Source organism: Heterodontus francisci, chromosome 9 (genome assembly GCF_036365525.1).
Source record: "Heterodontus francisci isolate sHetFra1 chromosome 9, sHetFra1.hap1, whole genome shotgun sequence".
In the NCBI taxonomy this organism is placed as follows: domain Eukaryota; kingdom Metazoa; phylum Chordata; class Chondrichthyes; order Heterodontiformes; family Heterodontidae; genus Heterodontus; species Heterodontus francisci.
Genome location: NC_090379.1, coordinates 23,234,417 through 23,257,865, shown reverse-complemented (window position 1 = coordinate 23,257,865; position 23,449 = coordinate 23,234,417).

Sequence of the window (23,449 nt, the reverse complement as noted above, 5' to 3'; positions counted from 1 at the left end):
CTGTCGATGATTCTCTGCAGACACTCTTCAGTGTGAGATGTTAGTGCAGCATCGTCAGCAAAGAGGAGTTCCCTGATGAGGACTTTCCGTACTTTGGTCTTCGCTTTTAGACGGGCAAGGTTGAACAACCTGCCACCTGATCTGAAGACTTGAATGCATGTAAGAGCAGCAGGGAGAAGAAGATCCCAAACAGTGTAGGTGCGAGAACACAGCCCTGTTTCACGCCACTCAGGATTGGAAAGGGGTCTGATGAGGCGCCGCAATGCTGAATTGTGCCTTTCATATTGTCATGGAATGAGGTGATGATACTTAGTAGCTTTGGTGGGCATCCAATCTTTTCTAGTAGTTTGAAGAGACCACGTCTGCTGACGAGGTCAAAGGCTTTGGTGAGATTAATGAAAGCAACGTAGAGGGGCATCTGTTGTTCACGGCATTTCTCCTGTAGATGGCAAAGGGAGAACAGCATGTCAATGGTGGATCTCTTTGCTCGAAAGCCACACTGTGCCTCAGGATAGACACGCTCAGCCAGCTTCTGGAGCCTGTTTAAAGCGACACGAGCGAAGACTTTCCCCACTATGCTGAGCAGGGAGATTCCACGGTAGTTGTTGCAGTCACTGCGGTCACCCTTGTTCTTATAGAGGGTGATGATATTAGCATCGCGCATATCCTGTGGTACTGCTCCCTCGTCCCAGCACAGGCAAAGCAGGTCGTGCAGTGCTGAAAGTATAGCAGGCTTGGCACTCTTGATGATTTCAGGGGTAATGCCGTCCTTCCCAGGGGCTTTTCCGCTGGCTAGAGAATCAATGGCATCATTGAGTTCCGATTTTGTTGGCTGTACGTCCAGCTCATCCATGACTGGCAGAGACAAGGCTGCATTGAAGGCGGTCTCAGTGACAACATCTTTCCTGGAGTACAGTTCTAGATAGTGTTCCACCCAGCGGTCCATTTGCTTGCGTTGGTCAGTGATTGTGTTCCCTGATTTAGATTTGAGGGGGGCAATCTTCTTGATGGTTGGCCCAAAAGCTCTCTTATCTCTGACCTTATTCATTAGTCTATTAAGTGGTACCTTATCAAAGGCTTTTTGAAATCTAGATAAATTACATCTGCAACATTACCCTTGTCTACACGCTCTGTTATTTATTCAAAGAATTCAAAGATGTTGGTCAAGCAAGACTTTCCCTTTTGAAATCCATGCTGACTATTCATGATTATATTTTTGGTGTCTAGATGGTTTCTAAATTGAAAGAGATTATGTATCAGTTACAGCTATGCATTGATTGTTCTAATGGGAAAAAAAGTCACGTGCATGTAAATTGTCCTCATAGTACTTACTGCAAATCACAATGCATTTAGGGATCAGAGAACAACAGAGGTTCTCATAACAGGTACTTTTAAATGAAAGAGTTTTTGTTGGACAATCCTATTTTTCTATAGAAATATTTAATAGCTGAATAACGAATTTTCTGCATGCTACTTACAGGCAAGTCCTTCAAAAGAGAGCTTTCAGTTGTTATATCTTTGGGATTGCCATATAACCAATCGTCATCACTGATGTATTTAGGCGCATGATAGAGGATCATTTTTCCAGCCGGACAGTTGCATTGCACAATAATGGCCAGGCAAGTTATCGGACACAACAGCGATGCTTCAGGAATAGATACCAACACTGTACTGTATCCCTGAAATAGTGGGAAAAGAAGTTAGTTTTCAGAAACTTCCAGATAAACTGACACCTGTAATTAGGCAGCTTAAGATGAGCCTTCAGAGAGAGAGGCAGTGAGCAAGGATCAGTCTTCCCAGAAGATGACTCAAGTAAGGATATTTCAAAACTTCTCAGCCTGCCAGTGGCTTGATGGAAGCCATTGGGGGTCATAGCCATAGCATATATATGGCACAGAAGTAGGCCATTTGGTCCTTCGAGTCCATGCCAGCTCTCTGTAGAGCAATCTAATCAGTCCCATTCACCTGCTCTATCCCCATAGCCCTGCTAGTTTATTTCCCTCAAGTGCCCATCCGATTTCCTTTTGAAATCATTCATTGTCTCCGCTTCCACCAGTCTTGTAAGCAGCATTTCCAGGTCATTACCACTTGCTGCGTAAAAAAGTACTTCCTCGCATCCCCCCTTGAATCACTTGCCCAAAACCTTAAAACTGTGTCCCCTAGTCCTTGTACAATCAGCTAATAGGAACAGCTTTTCTTTGTCAATCTTATCTAAACCTGTATTAATCTTGCGTACCTCTATTAAATCTCCCCTCAATCTCCTTTGCTGTAAGGAGAACAAGCCCAGTTTCTCCAATCTAACCTTTGTAGCTGAAATCCCTCATCCCTGGAACCATTCTGGTAAGTCTCCTCTGCACCCTCTCAAGGACTCTCACAGCCTTCCTAAAGTGTGAACAGAACTGGATGCAATAGTCTCGTTGTGGCCTAACCAGAGTTGTCTAATTGTTCAGTATAACCTCTCCATTTTTGTATTCAATACTTCTATTTATGAAGCTCAAGATCCCATATGCTTTGCTAATTACTCTCTCAATATGTCCAGCCACCTTCAAAACTCTATTTATTTATTTGGAGATACAGCACTGAAACAGGCCCTTCAGCCCACCGAGTCTGTGCCGACCAACAACCACCCATTTATACTAACCCTACAGTAATCCCATATTCCCTACCACCTAACTACACTAGGGGCAATTTACAATGACCAATTTACCTATCACCTGCAAGTCTTTGGCGGTGGGAGGAAACCAGAGCACCCGACGAAAACCCACACGGTCACAGGGAGAACTTGCAAACTCCACACAGGCAGTGCCCAGAATTGAACCCGGGTCCCTTCAGCTGTGAGGCTGCGGTGCTAACCACTGCGCCACTGTGCCGCCCCCATATGCATATGAACCCCCATGTGTCTCTATCCCTGCACACACTAGAACTATACTATTAAGTCTATATTGCCTCTCACTACCTCTTTGCTAAAAAGCATCACCTCACACTCACAGGTCTGGACCATCTTTATGTTTGGGGTATTGCTTGAATTCCAACAGCAAGCTGCTTACACATATGGCACAGCTCCCAAAGCAAGGAGGGCAGGAAATACAACAGCTCCTTCACAAAGCCAAACCAGGCCAGGTAAGTAAAAGAGAGTAGGGGATCTGGGAGCAGTGCTACAGAAGGTAAGGCAATATTAAAAAAGGCTTTTTGAGGAGTCTGCGGTGGTCCCTTTAAGAATTAATAGCTAAACTGTTCTTTATCAAGCATCAATGGCAGATCAAGCCCAGTGCATTTCTGCCCATTGGTACTTCAAAATTGTATCAGGGTCCCACTGGCATCAAAGAATTCTGATTTGCATGGGCTAATGAGGCTTCCATCTGTTTCTGACAGTGGCGTGGGCTGCCTCTTTAAGACCCCCACCGAAACATGCTCTGACAACCAGTGAGGTTTTTCCCCCCCATTTCAGACCCAAATTTGCTGGTCTTTCAGTTCAGGCTCTCTCCCCTCTCCCAGCACTGTCTCGAATTAATGGGTATACAGATAATGGGAAGGTGAATAATTGAAGCTATATTGAAAACATTTTCCTAACAATTAAAATGAAATGATTTACAACTGCTATTTGGTGGGAGTTTCGTCACCTGAAATTGTCATGGTTTTAACACATGTAATTTACAGATATACTGTAATATCGGTACAGCATTACCCAAATATACACAATTTTCATTCACATTGCAACCTTTTTCTGTGCAAAGCTATTCAGTGAAGCATTTTAAGACAAGCTCACATTATTGCAATTTGTTTTAAAAGAATATCCTTACCTTTTGGTTAAAATTGCTGGTAACAACTAGATTTAAGATACTGACACCGGATTCATCCCAGTGACTTTCAGACGTTTTCTGTATCAAGACTGGATTTCCAATAGACACTTTAAATACTTGAGAACCTGGTACAGGAAACAAGATTCAAGAAGATCTTATATATAAACTTATCACCTTTGTTTGCTAAGATGGGGAAGAGGATGCTGGGGAATGGATCACTTTCTAGTCAGGATCAAGCGCTCCCAGTTCAAGCTACAGCACAGCTTGATGGAGAGCCTCATTCTATCCCGACATTGTGTTTTTTTTATTCATTCGTGGGATGCGGGCATCACTGGCATATATCGTCCATTCCTAATTACCCTTGAGAAGGTGTTAATAAGCCACCTTCTTGAACCGCTGCAGTTCATGCATCTAGGTATACCCACAGTGATGTTAAGAAGGCAGCATCAGGATTTTGATACAGACAGTGAAGGAACAACAATATATTTTCAAGTCAGGATGGTACGTGACTAGGAAGGGAACTTGCAGTAATGGTGTTCCCATGCACCTGCTGCCCTTGTTCATCAAGGTTGGAAGCAGCCTTGGCAAGTTGCTACAGTGTCTCTTGTAGATGGCACACACCAGTGGTGGTGTCATGCAGGCCCCGACCTGCCAAGAATGAGACACATGGTTTTGTCATATGAACATTGATTTTGAACTGTTGCTGGAGTGAGGAAATGATTTGTTGAACAGATCAGCCATGGCTAGAAAAAACATTTGCATAATAACAGATGGTGCTTGTATAGATAAAGGACACATTCAACCACACTGCATGTTGATCACCGGACAGTGAGGGGTGGGGAAGCGCACTCCAGGGCCTGCTGGGGTGACGCAATCCACAGGGGCCAGGACTGGTTGGACCAGCTGGTCACATGTTCCAGGGTTTTTTGGGCGGCACAGTGGCGCAGTGGTTAGCACCGCTGCCTCACAGCTCCAGGGACCCGGGTTCAATTCTGGGTACTGCCTGTGCGGAGTTTGCAAGTTCTCCCTGTGACCGTGTGGGTTTTCGCCGGGTGCTCCGGTTTCCTCCCACCGCCAAAGACTTGCAGGTGATAGGTAAATTGGCCATTGTAAATTGCCCCTAGTGTAGGTAGGTGGTAGGGAATATGGAATTACTGTAGGGTTAGTATAAATGGGTGGTTGTTGGTCGGCACAGACTCGGTGGGCCAAAGGGCCTGTTTCAGTGCTGTATCTCTAAATAAATAAACTAGCCACAGAGAGTTTGAACTGGGAGAGTGTCTGTTTGCTGCTGGACTGAAAAGACCTCTCCTGGCTGGCTCGCCACATCCTCTCCTGTCTGCTCCCATCACTTTCCCAAGGAACTCCAAATCCACTGAAAACACATGAACCCCAACAGAGAAAAGTTTCCTACAGCAAACAAGGTTTAAGCAGAATACTGAGCCCCAATGAAAAGCAAAATCTACCTAAAATCAAGGACTCAACAGTGAGCTCGAAGACCCATAACAAAAACCCTCTTCAGAAATTGCCTCAAACTTTTCCACTTTATTTCTTCTGCTCTGTTCTGTCTCTATCTGCACGTGTGTATCACGTATGCATGTTAGCGTGGGTGAATCATGTATCCGTGGATGTTAACTCAATTAGAGTTTAAGTTTAACTTTAACAAATTTCAACCTTTCCTCTTAAAACCTAAGAAAATATGTTTGTGACTGGTTTCTTTGCCTTATAATTGGAAAGCAGTGAACAAGGATTGACCAAGGGGGAGCTAAAAAAACGGTGTGATTAAAAATTAAACCCTATTACAGTAAGACCAGGTGAAGGCTGAGAGCGAACCCTAGACACCTTTTTCACCTGGTCATAACAGGTGGAGATAATAAATGCTTAAGGTGGTGGATGGGGTGCCAATTAAATGAGATGCTTTGTCCTGGATGGTGGGGGTTTCTTGAGTGTCACTGGAGCTGTATTTATCCAGGCAAGTGGCGAGTATTCCATCACACTTCTGACTTGTGCCTTGTAGATGGTGGACAGGCTTTTTTTTATTCGTTTGTGGGATGTGGGCGTCGCTGACTAGGCCAACATTTCTTGCCCAGCCCTAATTTCCCTTGAACTGCTAATGTCCTTCAGGGGAGGAAATCTGCTCTCCTTACCTGCTCTGGTCTACATGTGACCCCCACACCTCCACCTATGTGGTTGACTCTTAACTGCCCTCTGAAGTGGCCCAACAAGCCACTCAGTTGCAGATGGCTCACCACCACCTGCTCAAGGGCAATTAGAAATGGGTAATAAATAATAACCTTGCCAGTAAAGCACATATCCCAAGAATGAATAAAAAAGAGCAATGTGGCATTTAATTTCACTTCCCACATCAGCCATACTTAGGCATGTCTGGTCATTGGCATGAATGGCATTTTCATACCTGGAAAAGCTAATTCACATAATTCACAGCAACTGTTATTTCATACATCTAGTCTCAATTTGAATCCAAGTCCCAGAGGTGATAGATTAGTCCATCACATTTTTTAACCAATTTCCATTTTAATTAAAATAAGCAGTGGAAATTATTTTATTCCACAAATATATTGGTAATTTTACTGACTTATTTATTGTCCAGTGAGATGAATAAATCTAAAAGTCTGCTTTGTTTTGTGACTGATGAAGCACAAGATCACAGAACATTTGATGTACATTTCATCAACGATAATTGAGGTACACCATGAATCACATGGAACTCTAATTTGGTTAACCCTGAAAACGGGCACAGAGATCATAATGCACGATTAACCCACATCTGATGAATGGAAAGTAGACAGCACATCAACTTCATGTTGCCTGCTAATTATAATAATTTTTTTGTGCAGCCAGCGCTTCCTGCGCTATTCATTGGCTGCACGCATCAACAGGGAGCCCACTACTATTGGTGTCTTGCAATTCTTAAAGCTAGACTGCACAACATAAAGCTAACCTGCACCTCTTAAAAGGGAGTCATTCTGCAACAGAATCTGACCTGGGAAAGAGATCAATGGCGGAGACAGTGGGCCCCTAGGTTTTTGAATGCTGCACTGGAGAGCTTGATGAAGGAGGTGGAAAGGAGGAGAGATGTCCTGTATCCTCAGAGGGGTGCAGGAGGCTTTCCACACATATGATGAAAAGACAGTGGGAACAGATAGCCGTGGAAGTCGATGCCAGAAGTAGAACCCTAAGTACCTATATGCAATGCCAGAAGATGATCTCACACGAGTTGTCAAGGTCAGTGAATGGATCTCTAACTATCATATCCCACCAACTGCACTAATAGCCTTAGCCACTGCTCAATTTACCATATCTCCCCACACTCACCTACCAATAATCTCTATCAATCAGGACCTCATTCATGTTTCACTTCATCCCTCACATATTTAGTACTTTTGCAATCTTCAAACTCACATCTCACTGGCAACTATTCCACTATGACACCAACTACAAGATGCACTGCAGCAATCACCAAGGCTCCTTCGGCAGCATCTTCCAAACCCACGACATCTACCACCTTGTAGGACAACAGCAGCAGACACAAGTTTCCCTCCAAGTCACATATCATCCGAACTTGGAAATATATTGCCTTACTTTCACTGTCACTCGGTCAAAATCCTGGAACTCGCTCCCTGACAGCACTGTGGACAGGTGGACAACAGCAGTTCAAGAAGGTGACTCACCACCACCTTCTCAAGGGCAATAGGGATGGACAATAAATGCTGGCCTTGCCACATCGCAAGATTTCAGAACAGTGACCAACACCCTTCCCTCTCTCATGCAGGAGAAGGTGCAAAACCGGAGGCAGCAGGAACTAACCGGAGGGGGAGAGATGTGCTTGCATGTTCTAACACTGATGAAGGACACAGGTGCTGGCCATTGTATGAATGGCTGCTGCTGAAGCCATATCCACTAGTGGAGCTGAAGCCATCAGAGATAAGGATATCTGCAAACCTAATCCTCCTTCTCTCATCCCACTTCTCCCTCATCCCATGTCTCATCTGACTACAAGCTGCAGATGGTGCAAGCATGCACTCCTTACTTTCTCCTCTTCCCTCATAACAATCCTATACCTGTCCCTTTTATTTCAGTTACTCAAGAACTGAAACCTTCCCAGGTAATGGCAAACACTTTAATATTTCTTAATTCTCAATGAATCTACATTCCAGTGAAAAATAAACACTTCATGGCAAAAGAGATCCAGCTGAGATTAAAAATAGTATTAGATGAAAAGATGAGGTGATAATTGAGAGGGTGCAGAGGAGATTTACCAGAATAGTTCCAGGGCTGAAGGATTTTAGCTATAAGGTTAGGTTGGAGAAGCTGGGGTTGTTCTCCTTGGAACAAAGAACATTGAGAAGAGATTTGATAGAGTTGCACAAGAGTATCACAGATTTAGATAAGGTGAACAAAAAAAGTTAGTTGATGGTACAAGTACTGGGGACACAGATTTAAGGTTTTGGCAAGAGATTCTATAGATTCCGGAGCGGTGACCGAAGATTGGAAGATAGCAAAAATAACCCAACTATTTAAAAAAGGAGAGAGAAAACGGGGAACTACAGATCTGTTAGCCTGACATCAGAAGTAGGAAAATTGCTGGAATCTATTATAAAGGATGTGATAACTTAGAAAATAATGACAGGATTGGGCAGAGTCAACATGGATTTATGAAAGGGAGATCAATTTTTTCTATTCGTTCAGGTGATGTAGGCATCACTGGCTATGCCAGCATTTATTGCCCAGCCCTAATTGCCCTTGAGAAGGTAGTGGTGAGCTGCCTTCTTGAACTGCTGCAGTCCTTGGGGTTTTGTTACACCAACAGTGCTGTTAGGGAGTTCCAGGGTTTTGACCCAGCGACAGTGAAAGAATGGCAATATAGTTCCAAGTCAGGATGGTGTGTGACCTGGAGGGGATCTTGTAGGTGGTGGTATTCCCATGCATTTGCTGCCCTTGTCCTCCTAGTTGGTAGAGGTCACGGGTTTGGAAGGTGCTGTCTAAGAGCCTTGGTGCATTGCTGCAGTGCATCTTGTAGAAGGTACACACTGCTACCACTGTGCGCCGGTGGTGGAGGGAGTGAATGTTTGTAGATGGGATGCCAATCAGGCGGGCTGCTTTGTCCTGGATGGTGTTGAGCTTCTTGAGTGCTGTTGGAGCTGCACCCATCCAGGCAAGTGGAGAGTATTCCATCACACTCCTGACTTGTGCCTTGTAGATGGTGGACAGGCTTTGGGGTGTCAGGAGGTAAGTTACCCGTCACAGGATTCCCAGCCTCTGACCTGTTCTTGTAGCCACGGTATTTATATGGCTACTCCAGTTCAGTTTCTGGTCAATGGTAATCCCAGGACCCCCTCGACTGTATACCACTGTGCCGCCACTTCTGCTGGGTCTGTCCTGCCGGTGGGACAAGACATACACAGGGATGGTGATGGCAGTGTCTGAGACATTGTCAGGTATGATTCCGTGAGCATAACTATGTCAGGCTGTTGCTTGACTCATCTGTGGGACAGCTCTCCTAACTTTGGCACAAGCCCCCAGATGTTAGTTAGGAGGACTTTGCAGGGTCAACAGGGCTGGGTTTGCCATTGTCGTTTCCGGTGCCTAGGTCGATACCGGGTGGTCCATCCAGTTTCATTCTTTTTTATTGACTTCGTAGCGGTTAGATACAACTGAATGGCTTGCTAGGCCATTTCAGAGGGCATGTAAGAGTCAACCACATTGTTGTGGGTCTGGAGTCACATGTACGCCAGACCAGGTAAGGATCTCAGATTTCCTTCCCTAAAGGACATTAGTGAACCATGGTGAGAGATTGGGAAGTGTTGATGTCCAAAGGGACCTGGGTGTCCTTGTTCATAAGTCACTGAAAGCTAACTTGCAAGTGCAGCAAGCAATTAGGAAGGCAAATGGTATGTTGGCCTTCATTGCAAGAGAATTTGTGTATAGGAGTAAAAATGCCTTGCTGCAATTGTATAGAGTCTTGGTGAGACTGTACCTGGAGTACTGTGTACAGGTTTGGTCTCCTCATCTAAGGATATACTTGCCATAGAGGGAGTGCAACGGAGGTTCACCAGACTGATTCCTGGGATGGTGTGATTGACCGACAAGGGGAGATTGAGGAGATTTGGCCTGTATTCGCTAGAGTTTAGACGAATGAGAGGTGATCTCAATGAAGCACACAAAATTCTTACAGGGCTCAACAGGGTTGATGCAGGAAGGATGTTTCCCCTGGCTAAGGGGTATAGAATGAGAGGACACAGTCTCAGAATAAGAAGTAGGCCATTTAGGACTGAGATGAGAAGGAATTTCTTCACTCAGAGGGTGGCGGATCTTTGGAGTTCTCTACCCCCAGGGCTGTAGAGGCTCAGGCATTGAGTATGTTCAAGACAAAACTTGATAGGTTTCTAGATATTAAAAAAATCAAGGGATATGAGGATAATGCGGGGAAATGGCATTGAGGTAGAAGATCAGCTATGATCAGGTTGAATGGCAGAGCAGGCTCAAGGGGCCTGTTCCTATTTCCTATGTTCCTATGTGGGGGGACGTGAGGAAGAAATTTTTTATGCAGCGAGTGGTAACGACCTGGAACTCACCGTCTATGAGGGTTGTGGAACATGTAGAAGATGTGTGATGATGAAAAAGTATTGTCTAAAATTGAAGAGTTATAAAAATTGACTTTGTCTTTTGAAACATGCACCTTTCTTTAAAAAAGTAAACAATGTGCTCCAAAATGGCCACCAAAGGTTAAAAGACTTAGCCTTTGTATATTAAAACTGTCTAACAGGGACAAAGGAATACCTTCAAAGCTCAGAGGTGTCAATTGCACCCATCCTACACCCATCCTGAAATATTCTCGAATTGAATGCGTTCTTCTGAAACAAAGAAGGTATGAAGTGGAAACATCATAACTGGATTATTTTCATCCTGAACATATCAAGAGACACTTTTAAATTGAATGGATTCTTCTGAAACAAAGAAGGTGTGAAGTAGCCATATCCTGGGCCATTGTCAGTTATTGGAGGAAGGAAAATCCTTGTCTTAAAGCAGAGGCGAAATGTAACAAATTTTTATCTTAAAAGGCAGCCCTAGAGAGACAGAGACATCCAGAAAGAAGCATCCAAGAAGCTTGCTTTCAGCCAGGGGCTGAGAAAACTTCAGCAAGCAGAAGGGCAGCCCCCTGCTGCAGAATTCTACATCTATACTTATACAGCAGTGAATTGGAAGTGATCTATTGTCTTCAACTGAACTTTCAACCAAGAGAGAAACCTACAAACCCCTAAGGCCAACAAGGACTTGATTTCTGAGAGATTTCAACAGGTTTACCGGGACCCCCAAAACCTACCCCCACTTAAACCCACTTATCCTTTTTCTTCTCTGTCTGTCTATTCTTGTGTGTGTGTGCGTGCGAGCAAATGTATGTGTGGATGCCGTCATGACAATTTCAGGTTAAGGTGTATTGATCAATAAATAATTGATTTTCTGTTTTAGAAGAATCATAAATATTTATGGCATAGAAAGAGGCTACTTGGCCCATTGTGTCTGCACTGGCCAAAAAATGAGCCACCAGCCTAATCTCACATTCCAGCATTTGGTCCTTGGCCCTGCAGGTCACGGTACTTGAGGTGCATAGCCAGACACCTTTTAAATGAGCTGAGAGTTTCTGTCTATACTACCCTTTCAGGCAGTGAGTTCCAAACCCCCACCATTGTCTGGGTGAAAATAATTTTCCTAATCTCCCCTCTAATCTTTCTACCAATCACTTTAAATCAATGTTCCTTTGTCACTGACTTCTTTGCTAAGGTAGATAGGCTCTTCACGTGCATTCTATCCAGGCCCCTCACAATTTTGTACATTTCAAGCAAATCTTCCCGCAGCCTTCTCTGTTCGAAGGGGAGCAAACCCAGCCTATCCAATCTTTCTTCATCGATGTATTTTTCCAGTCCTGGCAATATCCTTGTAAACGTCCTCTGTACCCTCTCTAGCGCAATTGCATCCTTTCTGTAATGAGGTGATCAGAACTGCACACAGTACTCAAGTTGTGGCCTAACTGATGATACAATTCCAGCATAACCTCCCTGCTCTTATATTCTATACCTCAGCTAATAAAGGAAAGGGTTCCATATGCCTTCTTAACCACCTTATCGATCTGTACTGCAACCTTCAGGGATCTGTGGACATTCACTCCAAGGTCCTTCAGTCCCTCTACACCTCTCAGTATTCTCTCATTTGTTTGACCTCCCCAAATGCATCACCTCACACTTCTCTGGGTTGAATTCCATTTGCCCACCTGGCCAGTCTATCGATATCGTCCTGCAGCCTACAGCTATCCTCCTTGTTATCAACCACACGGCCAATCTTGGTGGTGTCTGCAAACTTCTTGATCATGCCCCCTACATTTACGTCCAAATTGTTAATATATACCACAAAAAAGCAGAGGACCTAGTACTGAGCCCTGTGCAACACCACTGGAAATAGCCTGCCAGTCGCAAAAACACCCATCAACAATTACCCTTTGTTTCCTGCCACTGAGCCAATTTGGTATCCATCTTGCTCCCTTTTTAAACAAAGGTACAACATTAGCAGTCCTCCAATCCTCCGGCACCACACCTATATCCAGTGAGGACTGGAAAATGGCAGACCCTATTTCCTCCCTGGCTTCTTTTAACAACCTGGGGTACATTTCATCTGGCCCTGATAATTTATCCACTTTCAAGGATGCTAATCCCATTAATACTTCCTGTCTCCCTATGTTTATCACATCCAATATTTCACACCCCTCTTTCTTAATGACAAAATCTGCACCGTCCATACGCAAAATATTCATTAAGAACCATACCAACATCTTCTGCCCCAGGTTACCTTTTTGGTAATTTTTACCTTTAAGGGCCCTACCCTTTCCTTAGTTATCTGCTTACTCTTAATGTATTGATCAAACATCTTTGGGTTCACCTTGATTTTGCTTGTCAATATTCTTTCATGCCCTCTCTTTGCCTTCCTAATTTCCTTTTTGATTTCACCCCTCCACTTTCTATACTCCCTCAGCTTTCTGTAGTACTGAGTTCTGGACATCCACGGTGCTCTAGATTTGGCCATCCCACCCTTTTTCTTTATGGAAACATGTTTACTCTGAACCCCTCAAATCTCCTCTTTGAATGTCTCCCACTGCTCTGACACTAATTTACCTTCAAGTAGCTGTTTCCAGTCCACTTTCGCTAAATCACCCCTCAGCTTAGTAAAGTTTGCCTTGCCCCAATTGAAAACTCTAACTCCTGTTCTATCCTTTTCCTTTTCCATAGCTATGCTAAAACTGACTGAATTATTATCACTACCACCAAAATGCTCTCCCACTGCCACTCCTTTCACTTGCCCAGCTTCATTTCCTAGAACAAAATCCAAAACTGTGCCCCCTCTTGTTGGACTTGCTACATACTGGCCAAAAAGGTTCTCCTGAATGCACCTCAAGAATTCTGCTCCCTCAATTCCTTTCACACTAAAACTATCCCAGTTAATATTGCGACACTTAAAACCCCCTACTATTACTGCCCTATTGTCTTTGCACTTCTCAGAGATTTGCCTACATACCTGTCCTTCTCCCTCTGACTGTTTGGGGGTCTATAGTACACTCCCAGCCCCTTTTTTATTCCTTAGCTCAATCCATATGGCCTCTTTTTATGAGCCTTCTAATATATCATCCCTTCTCACGGCTGAAATTGTTTCTTTGACCAAAATTGTCACCCCCCCCCCCCCCCCTCCTTTTTCTATCTCTTTCTCTATCGCGTCTGAAAACCCTGTAACCAACAACAATGGGCTACCATTCCTGACCCTCCTTAAGCCATGTTTCTGTAATAGCTATGATATCATACTCCCATGTGTCTATCTGTGTCCTCAGATCATCTGCTTTATTTGCTATACTCCTTGCATTGAAGTAGATATTCTTGAGCACTGCCAAACATTTTGTCATGGTCCTGTAGTTTTTTTTCCAAGAAGAATGCGGTGTGTCTTTAAGGCTGGTAAAGGAGCTGTACTGCTTTAAGAACCAGCATGCCTCAGGAGTTAGAGAAAGTGTATTTTGGTTGCTGTTGGATACAACCATATGGAGAGGGAACCAACCAACTTCAGAGAATGCATCCTGATTACCTGGCAACAGCCATTCAGGGACCCAGGACCACATATACAATGTTGCAATTATCTTTTAAACTGGCTTTTTAGTTGAAACAGACTCTTCTGACAGAGGACACAGAGAGACAGCTGGTGTTAGCACCTGAAAGAAGAGCTCTCAGACATTTAAACTGAAGGAAGAGAATTTAGTTTTTATTTATTATTCTCTCTCAAAATTCTAAAAAAGTCAAGCCAAAACAGAGATCTCTAACAATTTAAACTGAAGGAAGGAAAGTTAGACTGTGACAATCTTTTATCCCTCAAAAATTCTAAAGTCAGATTGATTCTATTGAAAGTATTTGCAAGTTGTTAATTGTTGAAAGCCATCACTGGAGAAGGAAAGCATTAGTTACTGCTGGAATTAGACTGCGGACTGTTTTACTGTTGAAGAACCTTTTTTCCCCATCAGATGGCTAAAGCAACATTGGACTGTAAATTTGCAAGGACTCTAAATTTTTCTATTTTAAATGTTGTTTATATCTTCATAATGTTTAAGAATTTAGTTTTTCTAATTAAACAGGTAATTTGTTGATTTAAAGACACCTGGTTTGGTTAGCCTCATTCAGGGGTTAATAGATGGTACAATTTGGCTGGGTCTTTCTTTAATTTGGAAAGTTTAAAATTATATGTTAGGCAATCTGTGGAGGGTCAGGATGGAATTAACAGTGCGTTTCTCCCACCACAATCAGAATCATATATTTTGTTTGGGGGCATTGACTGGAGCGGTCGGTCGTATCAATCTTCAAATCTTTGTTTCCTTTGCCTTCCAGACTCATACACTAATTACCTGCCTTCCACTTTCATTTTCTGATTTTGTCCCAACTGAGTCTACCCTCAGGTCCCCCATCCCACTGCCAAACTAGTTTAAACCCTCCCCAACAGCACCAGCAAAACATCCCGCAAGGAACTCAGTACCGACCCTGTTCAGGTACAATCCATCTGGCGTGTACAGGTCCCATCTCCCCCCAGAGCCAGTCCCAATGTCCCAAGAATCTAAAGCTTTCACCAACTTTCCAGCCATGCATTCATCTGTCTTTACCTTATATTCTTGTGCTCACTTGTACATGGTGTTATGAGCAAGGTGGGAGTAGTGCACTGTCTTTTCTAGTTCCACTTCTCCACAGGTCAACAACATATATTTAAATGTTTACCCAGTTACCGATACGATCAATCATAGACTCTTCTCTTTATCCCAGAACAAAATATACCAACCAGGTTTATTTAATAAACAACAAAATTATCAGTTTATTATAAAACAAGACATTGACAAAAAAAGCATTGACACACAGATTGAAATATGAAAGTTCCCTTTTACCTTAGCCCTTCACACACACACACACACACACACACACACACACACACACACACACACACACACACACAGTTAATCGGAAAAATAGAGGTTTTCTTTTTAGAGCTCTGTTACCAAAAAAAGACAAAAAAGAATACTTTGGCCAAATACTTGCTAATTCTTGAAGAAAAAGTGAAGATATGGAAAGATGTCAGTTGTCCCTTTTTTGGTGTGGCATCCCAAATATGTGTCAATGGCTGTCACTGGGATCTTTCTCTGGAGCAATACGTTCAGGCAGCATCGAGGATTTATCCGGCAGTCTTTTTCAACATCTCAGGAGAAATGCGGCAACAGAGGTTTCAAGTAGGCCTTTCAGGACACATGTACATCAATTTCTCTATTTCTTACATTCACTTCTGAGAGCTTCTCAAAGAGATGGAAAAACTGGTAGGCTTTTCAAAGAGATAGAACAGACTGAGCTGGGGTTTTGTTCTTCAGGTTGATTTTTAAAACTCCAACTGACTGTCCAAAGCGAAACCAAAATAATATCTCAAGAGTCAAGCCTCCTGACCCCTATAAATCTTGACCTGTTACTTCTCTGTAAACGTCTCCCCAAGTCAAAAAACTCCTGTTGGATAACTATCTGAAGACAGACGCTTTCCAGTAAGGGCTGTTTACAAACCAAGTCCAAAAGACCTTATGATAATCCCTTTTTTAACAAAATTTAACAAAAAATGGAAGTACTTCATAACCGTGGCACTGGGAATAATCCGGGATTACTACTTTTGAAGTCCTGTTTGTTAATTTCTTACATAGATCAGTAAACTCTTTCTGCCAGACCACATCCCTCTTTCTACCTATGTCGTTGGTACCAATGTGGACCACAACTGCTGGCTGTTCACACTCCCCCCTCAGGATACTCTGCAGCCACTCAGTAACATCCTTGACCCTGACACCAGGGAGGCAACACACCATCCTGGATTCACATCTGCGGCCTGTCTGTTCCCCTGACTATCAAATCTCCTATCACTATGGCTCGTCCAGTCTTCCTTGTGCCCCACTGTGTAGCTGAGACACCCCTGGTGCCATGGCCTTGGCTCTGGCTGCACTCCCCAGATGAGCCATCATCTTCCTCAGTATTCAGAACTGAATACCAGTTGGAGAGTAAGATGCACACAGGGGTCTCCTGCACTACCTGCCTGTTTCTTCTTGACTGTCTGTCTGTCAGTCACCCATTCCTTCTCTCTCTGCATGCTCTTAAGCTGTGGCTGACCACATCTATAAACATGCTACCCATGGAGCTCTTATCCTCACAAATGCACCGCAGTGTGCCAGCTGCTGCTCAAGCTCCGAAACCCAGAGCTCAAGCTGCTGTAACTGACGACACCCTGCACATATGGTTATCCATGATGGGAGAAGCGTCCAGGAGTTCCCATATATCACAGGTTGTGCACTGCAGAGATTGGAGCAGCCCTGCCATTCCTCTATCTATTAGATAGTAACCTTGGTACTACAACTAAACCCTGCTACTAATAAACCCTGCTGCTGCTCATACTAATAACACGTCCAATAGAAATAAACCTTACCAATAGAAATAATCCTTACCAATAGTAATAATAACCTTACTACTGTTAATACTAAACTTTGCCAATATTAATTTACCTGACCACTATTAATATACCCTATCAATACTAAAATGTTACCAATAGTAGTAATAATCTCACCAATAGTAATAAACCTTATTTAAAAATGATAAGACTCACCAGCTACCCACTTGTTACTTGTTATTAATATTTAATATTTTTAACATTTTTAAACTCCCAGTTGTTTAGACTCCGTCCCTTCGCAGCAAATACTCACCAGTTGATTAACTCACTGCTTTCCTGTGACGTCACGGTTTTTTTTTTCCTCCTCTGTTTCAAACTCCGGTGCGTAGAAGAAGCTGTCTCCACTCAGGTCCGCCACTGTCGCCGCAAATCCTGACTCCCTCCAGCTAAGTGAAGGCCCCAAGCCTGGGTCTGGATTTATAGACGAGACTTTTACACCAACCCCCCCCCCCCCCCACCCCACACACACACAGGAGCGGGCTGGTGACGGGGGGAGGGGGTTGTAAAATTGAATGGGAGGACAGGGTTGCTATTTCCAACGTCTTCCAGCCCCTGCCGCAATTTTACCAGGGGTGGCAGCGGCGAGAAATGGCCTGCCCGCCCGCCCCAGGCCAATTAACTACCACTTAAGGGCCTCCTCCCGCTGCTGCCGGTAAAACCTGGTGGCCTCCTTGCAGGCTGGGGCGGCCCTCCTGATTGGGCACCCTGTGCCCCATGGAGGAACCTCCTGAAGCCCCAACCGCCCCCACTGAATTAAATCCCCCACCACCACCAATGCCCCACCCCACAACTTGCCTCACCGGGGCCCGGGCAATTGTCCCCAGCAAGGCCCCAAAACCTACCTCTCTTCTGGGACCGAAGTACACAATCCTGCTGTTGGCTGGGTGCAGTCCCAGCAGTGGCCACCACTCCCAGTGGCGCTGTTAGTACTGACAGCTGCCAGCTCGCTGATTGGCCGGCAGCTCTTGGAGGTGGGACTTCCCTTCTCAGAGAGGTGGAAGTCCTGCCCAAGTCCATGTAAGAGCCTGGGAGCGTAAAATCCTGGCGTGGCTCCCCAGGCCCAGCACAGCTGGGCTCGCCCCGCCTTTTGGCCAGTGGGCGAAGCCTCCTGCCCAATGTAAAATTCCGGCCACAGTCTCTCCGGTAGTTGTCTCCACACAGGCCTGCCGCTGCCACCGCCGCTCCCAACTCCCTCCAGGTAAGTTACCTTAAATCTACAAGAAAACCTGTCGCTGTCTGTTTATTTGACAAATAAAAAACAAAGGGGTTAAACCCTAATAACAAACACACTTTCTGCGCTGCTCAAACCTCTCATCACCTGGCCGTAACACTTTGTAGCCGCTTTATGTCCTCTTGACAGCTTATTTTCCTAACTATTTTTCTGTTATCAGCAAATGTAGCTACTATACATTTGGTCCCTTTATCCAAGTCATCGCCATAAATTGTAAATAGTTGAGGCCCCAGCACTTATCCCTGTGGCACTTCACTAGTAACGGCTTGTCAACCCAAAAATGACCCATTTATCCCTACTCTCTGCTTCCTGTTAGCTAACCAATTCTCTATCCATGCTAATATGTTACCTCCTACACCATGAACTCTTATTTTGTACAGTAAACTTTGATGTGGCACCTTATCGAATGCCTTTTGGAAATCCAAGTACACCACATCTACAGGTTCCCCTTTATCTACCTTGCTTGTTACTTCTTCAAAGAACTCTAATAAATTAGACAAACACAATTTCCCTTTCACAAAGCCATGTTGACTCTGCCTGATTGTATTATGATTTTCTGAATGTCCTGCTACTACCTTCTTTTTAATGGATTCTAGCATTTTCCCTATAACAAATGTTCGGATAACTGGCCTATAGTTCCTGCTTTCTGTTTCACTCCTTTCTTGAATAAAGTTGTAACATTTATGATTTTCCAATCTGCTGGAACCTTTCCAGAATCTAGGGAATTTTGGAAGATTACAACCAATGCATCTACTATCTCTGCAGCCACTTCTTTTAAGACCCTAGGATGTAGGCCATCAGGTCGAGGGGACTTGTCAGACTTTAGTTCTAATAGTTTTCCCAGTACCTTTTGTGGTGATTGTGATCATTTTAAGTTCCTCCCTCCCTTTTACCTCTTGATTTTCAAGTGTTCTTGGGTTGTTTTTGGTGTTTCTACAGTGAAGACAGACACAAATTATCTGTTCAACACTTCCATCATTTCCTTGTTTCCCATTATTAATTCCCTAAACTCACCCTCGAAGAGACTAATACTAACTTTAGTTATGGAATATAGTGGCCCATATACAAATGTCAAACATAAATTGATAAATATTAATGGCAGAACATAGCTGGGGTTCAGTAATTTTTCATTTTTATTGCTTTAACAAATATGACAAATTCCTGTAGAATTTCTGACCTGTTTTGGAGCTAGAGAACTTGAAGGTAAACTTGACTGTATCATTAACATCCAAAAGGATTAAAGGATTCAGATTCACATTTTTGGGATCCTCAGTCCAGGTGGTACAGGTACTTTCAAGAATACTCCATGTGCCATTTTTGGAGCTAAAGTCATAAAGGAACCATTTCTGTTCTTCAATTAAGACATAATCAGTAGTTAGCAATGGCATTGTAGCATATGCCAGGACAAGATTGCTGCTATTTACTCTAACTATCAGAAAACTACTGTATCCAGGAACGACCAACGATTTCTCGAAGTCATCAGCTTCAAAGCCATAATCTGTTGAAGCAAATAGATGATCTGAATTATTAGTATATCGTCCACAGCATTACTCACAGATCAGTGACTGAAAATCTAAGAGCAAGCAGAAATATGTAAATCAAGGCAGGACAGAATGAGTAGCAGAATTCCTGATATGTACTGTAACCAGGAGTTTAAATTCATAAAATCTACTCCAGTGATAATTCTGTACAGTAATATTAAATAATTATACTTGGAATGAAATCTTTCTCATGCACAAGATAAAAAATAAATGTAGTATATGTGATTAAGTTCTAATGACTAATTCTCAAATATCATTTAATGTTTTGTGTGAGCCAGTGCTAGAAGTATGGAATTACAATGAAAAAGAGAGGAAAACTGAGCTTATGTCAAATTCAAAGGGATAGGGGCAGTTAAATATATGATGATCTCAAAAGCAAAATACTGCAGATTCTGGAAAACTGACATAAGAACAGAAAATGCTGGAAACAGTGGACTGAATTTTATGGACCCCTAGGGACAAGAATGGAGGTGGGGCGTGGTGGGGGGGGGGTGGCGTGGTGGGGGGGGGGGCAGTGGGGGGGCTGGAATGCCCATCACCTTCCTGACGCCTTGGAATTTATCCACAAGACAGTTGAGGCCCTTAAGTGGCCAATTAATGGCCTCTTCCCGCCATGGGGAATGCCTCTGCCACATGGCAAAGTCGCCCAGTAAAACAAGAAGTCCTCCCTGCGGACTTGGGCATGGGAAAGGTCCTCCTCCATGGGCAATCTGTGGCCCACATAGGATCCTAGCCTGAAAGGCCACTCCTCCGCTAACAAACCCACCGCTCTCAATGCCCACCCTCCCCCCCGCCCCTCACCGGGGCATGCCGAGCTGGCCTAGCGACCTCGATCACACTTACCTGGGGTCCAGGGATCCAGCGCTGGTACTGAATCCAGGCTTCTTGTAGTACTGGCAGTGGTCACTATTCTCAGTGGTATTGTTGCTACTACTGAGCTATCGGCACTCTGGTTGGTTGACTGATTAAAGGGACACGTACACTGGCGCCAGGCAGTTAATTGCCTGAGGGCTGTTAAACAGAACCCAGGGGGTCTTCAAAGGGCCAAGAAGGGATTCCCCTCAGCTTCATAAAATCCAACCTAGCAGGTCTGGCAGCATCTGTGAGGAGTGAAGGTGAGTTCACTGCCGGAATTTAAAGGAACCGTTCGAGGGGGGAACAGAGGTTGTAGGGGGCATAAAATAGGGATGGAAGACGTCTTGACGCCCCTTCAGAATTTTACTGTTGGTGTCCAACATGGAGGACGAGATTTTATCCATCTCGCGTCTTTTCTGACAGATGAACTGGAAGTTGGTGGCAATTCCGCTCCCTCCCTTTTTTCCAGTTCCCACACAATTATCATTTAAAATTAAAGTTCCGGCAGCGGGTATGGGAGACACGTGCGATCATGCAGCAGGGAACGCTTTTCATTGGTGGAACCTTCCGTCATTTGGCGAAGCATCATGTACAGCAGGGCTATAAATGATTCTTCAGTGCAATCATGGAGGCTCCACAGTGTGGCTGATTTTCTTCAGGCAGAGAATTCTAGGTTCTTCCCCTTAAATTATTTAAATTTCTTACTCACCCTCACCTGTCTTTACACCTCTCCCACACCATCACCACCTCCCTTTGATTCGTCTTGATCTTTCCGTCATTACCACCAACAGTGTCAGACAGTAGGCAGAGAGCAGCCCCATGGTTCAGTGAGGCCTCCCTGCAGCTGCTCCTCCAGGCCGTCAGGGAAAGCGGGGAGGTCCTCCTTCCTGCAGATGGCATCAAAAGGTCCTCCCTGACTTCACTTCTCAAGACCTCCAGGCACCCACCACCAGCCCTCTCAAAAGCACACCCGTAGCCCCCAATCACCCGCTGCCCCCAACAATACACCTTTGCTGGTCCCAAGCCTGCAGCCAATCATCCAGTCCAATGTAGCCCTTCCTTGTGCCAAAGAGTTCAAGAAAGAAAATCAGTGACCTCAGACACAACTGCACAAAGCTAAGTGGTGCACGCCACCTTTAAACAAATGTGAACCGGATGGCACAAGATTCCCGTGCGCCACTGACTGAATCTGGCAGGTAGGGCTTAATTAATTTTAATTAATTATAAGGTAATGAGTATTCATGGTATGCAAATGTATTAAAAGTTGGAGGCGGCTTGAGGCCCAACCCGCCACAAACATGCCAATGACTTAATCTCCAGAGTTGAACCTGCTGCCGGGAAATTGAAATATCACCTCCCACCTAATAAAATCAACCCACTTGCCACGAGTGCCACTCCTGCAGGCCCCATAAAACTCCACCTCCCCCCACCCACCCCCCCGCCCCCCCAGATGATGGGCTTTGCACATCCATGCAATGGGAAGGCAATTAAGGTACTTAAGAGCCCAATAGACAGCAATTTTATTTACTGGGTTCGGTTTAACAAATGGCGCATGGGAACTATGGGGCTTTAGAGCCTCGCCTGGTTAAAGAAGGTGACATGGAGATGGGAACTCAGTGCTAGCTTCATTGGGAAGCCATCGATTGAGGCAGCATCGCTTGGTAGGGAGGGTGGAGGAGGGAGGGCATCGAGAATTACCATCAGGAGTGGGAGACTAGGTGCCAGCTCTGTGGGGGAGCCACATCAGGGTGCCATTGGCGCAGTGCCACCTCATCAGAGGTGACAAGTGAGGTAAAGTGGATGGGGCTATTTGCTGAGAAGGCCTTGCACTCAAGGAGTGGCAACCTGCCACGGGCCTCATTCACACCGCCTTCGAGGCCCCTGTTGAGGAGGAGGAGTAGCATAGAGGAAGGGAGGTGTAGGCACCAGCAGGGGCACCAAAACAGCTTATGCGCCCACTGAAGGACTAGCCTCAGGAATGGCAAGCCAGAGGAGAACGCAGAGGGGCATGCCAATAGCCTTCTAAGCGCAGAAATGACACTCCAGAGAAGGTCTACCAGCCGAGGCTCAACTACCTGCAGATATCCGAGTAACAGTGTCGCCGAAGACTCCGCCTCTCCAAGGAGGGCATCATTGATCTGTGTGCCATGATGCAGCTTCAGCTGCGCCCCATGGGATTTGGTGGACACACAATGCCAGTGTCATTCAAGGTCACCATGGCACCGAACCTCTCAGACACCCGATCATTCCAGGAATCCATTGGAGATATGTGTGGAATCTCGCAGTCTGCGGCACATTAATGCATCAAGGAGGTTACCAATGTTCTGCTCAGGAGAGCAGGCAACTATGTGCGTTTCCGCACCGATCCAAACAATCAAGCTGAGACAGTGTACCATCGTACCAGTGTATAAGATTTGGGGCCATTGCTGCATTCCCCCAAGAGCAGGGTGTCATCGATTGCTCGCAGTGGCCTCAGCTGTCACACCTTCCACCAGTTGCCCGGGCAAGTCTGTGATATGCTCACCAGCTTGTATGCCGAAATCTAACTGTGAATGGATACCCACCAACATGAGAGTATCTGCACTGGTAGAGGGTACAGGGAAATGATGTGACAACGCATCATTTAAGCGTCCATCCTCCTCCTTAGAGGTGGCTAGCTGTCCCCAGTCTCTCCAGCTCTTTGTTATTCTTGACCAGCATGAGAAACCAGACGTTGCAGGGTTAAGGTCTGCCCATCGGGACATTCCAAACACCCTAATGTGCAGCTCCAATTATGCAGTGGTGAACAGATGATCAGCATGGCTTGTTTGTAACAGATCCACTCTTGTGTCCCAAGAGATGCTCACCCACTCTCTTAGGTAGGTGTCCCTGTCTTGCCATCAGCTTTGTCGCGGCTGATATGATGCCCTGCCAGTTTCATGGCCTCCTCCTCCATCAGGGTGAGGACATGGAGATGAGGCGCTCCA